Below are 2,355 nucleotides of genomic sequence, written 5' to 3'. Positions count from 1 at the left end.
GGTGGGTGCCTGTAGTCCCAGCTACTTGGGAGGCTGAGGCAAGAGACTCGCTTGAGCCCATGAGTTTAAGGTTGCTGTGAGCTGTGACACCAGAGCACTCTGGGGTGGCATAGTGAGACTCTATCTCAAGAAAAAAGAAAGAAAGAAAATAAAATAGGAAGTGCAAAGAGGTTGTGATACAGTGAGGGAGCCCCTGAGCTCCTGGGTGATTGAGCAATAGGTGTGGAGAGAGAGGTTAGCAGGTATCAGATTCTTCAGGAGATGAAACTCCCAGGAGTTTAGATCTCTTCTTGAGATGGCACTGGGAGCCATGGTAGGTTTTGAGCACAAGAGGGACAGAGGTAAGTTTGTGCTTTAGGAACAGTCCTCTAGCCACCAAACTTAGGGGTGGCTGGGAGGGAAAGGACCAAGAGTGGGGCAGAAGAGCAGGGAGAAGGTTGGGGTAGGAACCACAGGGTTTGAAGAACCTGGAATAGGGTCAGGGCCATGGGATAGAGAGGAAGGGATGGATGCAAGAGATATTTAGGAGGCAGAACAGCAGGTTGTGTGAGAAGCTAGCTTAGGAAAGACAGTAATTCATGTGCTGAGTGGTCAGAGAGCCTACCAAAGCTGGTGACCTTGGACAAGAGACATCTCCCTAAGTGTCAGTTTCCTCATCTGCTGAATGGAGCTGTTATGAGGAGTCAGTGAGCTCGTGCATGCCAGTGCTAGGCTCAGAGTGAGGGTGCAATTATTAATATCCTCATTGCCATTATGGGACCACCCTGATCTCCAAATATCCCAGAATATTCTCCCCTTCTGCTGGATAACCCTCTCTCATCCTTCAAGGGCTCTAATGTTTCCCTCACACCCCAGCAGGTCAGATCTCCTTATTAGATGGCCTATGGTCTGTACCTTTCCTTCCCAGCAGTTATCACCTTCATAGTTGTTAATCAAATGTGTAATTACATGATGGTTTAATGTTTGTTTGCCCCACTGTACTGAGTGTACCATGAGGTCTGGGCCAGGGTTATCATCACCACTGTGCCCCAGCACTATCCAGGGCCAGGCTGGGAAAGCGAAGACTTGTTGAATGAGTGAATGACACAATGAACAAATGAGCAAGGAGTTGATTAATAAGTGCATGCGTGATTAAACAAATGAGTGAGCAAATGACTGAATGACTAAGCAAATGAAGGGAAAAAATCCAGGATAATTTCCAAACTGTAAATATCCTAGAACTGTAGACGACTTTTTCTTTCCCAGAGGTGGGAGTGGGATGGGTAGGGAAAAAGTAACTACAGGCAGAAACCTCTGTGGCATAGGCTATAAATTGCGACGTGGGGACTTTTTGATTCTTTCTTCTTATAAACGAACGAGAAAAAAAAAACAAAAAACAAAAAAACGCGATGTACACATCCGCAGCGACCTCTCCAAGTGGTGGCTGAAGGAGTGCCCCGCAGAAAACCAGAACACTCAGGTGTGGTTTGAATGAGGAAAAAAGCGAAGTCGCCCGAAAGGTGGAATTGAACCACTCTGTCGCTAGACAGCTACAGGTTTGAAGCCTGCACCCCAGACCACTGAGGATCATCCGGGCAAGAAGCTGAGTTTTCTGCGAAGCTATATAAAGTTTATAAACACTTACCTTTTACAGTTATGGTCGTGTATCTTGGTAAGGTGTAAGATGGTTAATTTCGACAGGTGTAAATTCTTCTCATACCTTCTTCGTGACGAATGTCCTTACAAAATGTTGCTCTGTCTTGAATAGCAATGAATCATTTTCACTCCCCAAACCGTCTCATTTACATAGCGCCACGCATTCTGGGAAGCAGCGCGGGGGGGACCCCACTAGCTGTTAAAGAGTCCCGGAGCCTCTTTTTTCCAAAGTGAAAAGTCAGTTTTTTAAGAGGAGAGACTCATAACTTGGCCTTCAGAAGTGCCGTCGCGGAAAATTCTGAATTCTTCTCCTGCGGAGGAGTGAGTGGGTTCCTGTTAAAGTCTGATTAAGCCTGGCCTCAGAGCCTCTGAGCTGGCAGCTATAGGGCTGTTGCGACACCTGCTGTTCGTTTGTGGAACTGTAGACCTACAGGGCTCTGTAGAGCGTCTGAGTCCCAAGCACTGTCCTAGGTACTTGGGATAACAGACATCATTTCAGCATATAGGACATTGAATTTAGTTACACAATAGATATAATCAATATCTGCACTTGCGTTTTATGGTTTGTGAAACTGAGGATCATAATTAGATAGTGGCATTCTCCAGTTCATATGGTTCATTCACCTGGGAGACTCAAACCTATGATATCATAGTTTGTATTACAAAAAAGGTGATCCTTTCATACTCTAAGTCAGTAATCCTTTGACAACAATATCATTC

General features: G+C 45.6%; 1 non-coding gene across 1 annotated transcript; it reads right to left on the bottom strand.

Moving 5' to 3' along the window:
• Positions 1–1,489: 1,489 nt before the first annotated feature.
• On the bottom strand, positions 1,490–1,576 carry TRNASTOP-UCA (transfer RNA opal suppressor (anticodon UCA)). Its single transcript has one exon. It is a non-coding gene; the product is annotated as a tRNA-Sec (tRNA).
• Between the last annotated feature and the right edge of the window lie 779 nt (positions 1,577–2,355).

Source organism: Nycticebus coucang, chromosome 10, assembly GCF_027406575.1.
Source record: "Nycticebus coucang isolate mNycCou1 chromosome 10, mNycCou1.pri, whole genome shotgun sequence".
Taxonomy (NCBI): Eukaryota; Metazoa; Chordata; class Mammalia; order Primates; family Lorisidae; genus Nycticebus; species Nycticebus coucang.
Note: the sequence above shows the minus strand (reverse complement) of the source record. Positions and strands in the feature narration are given on the sequence as shown.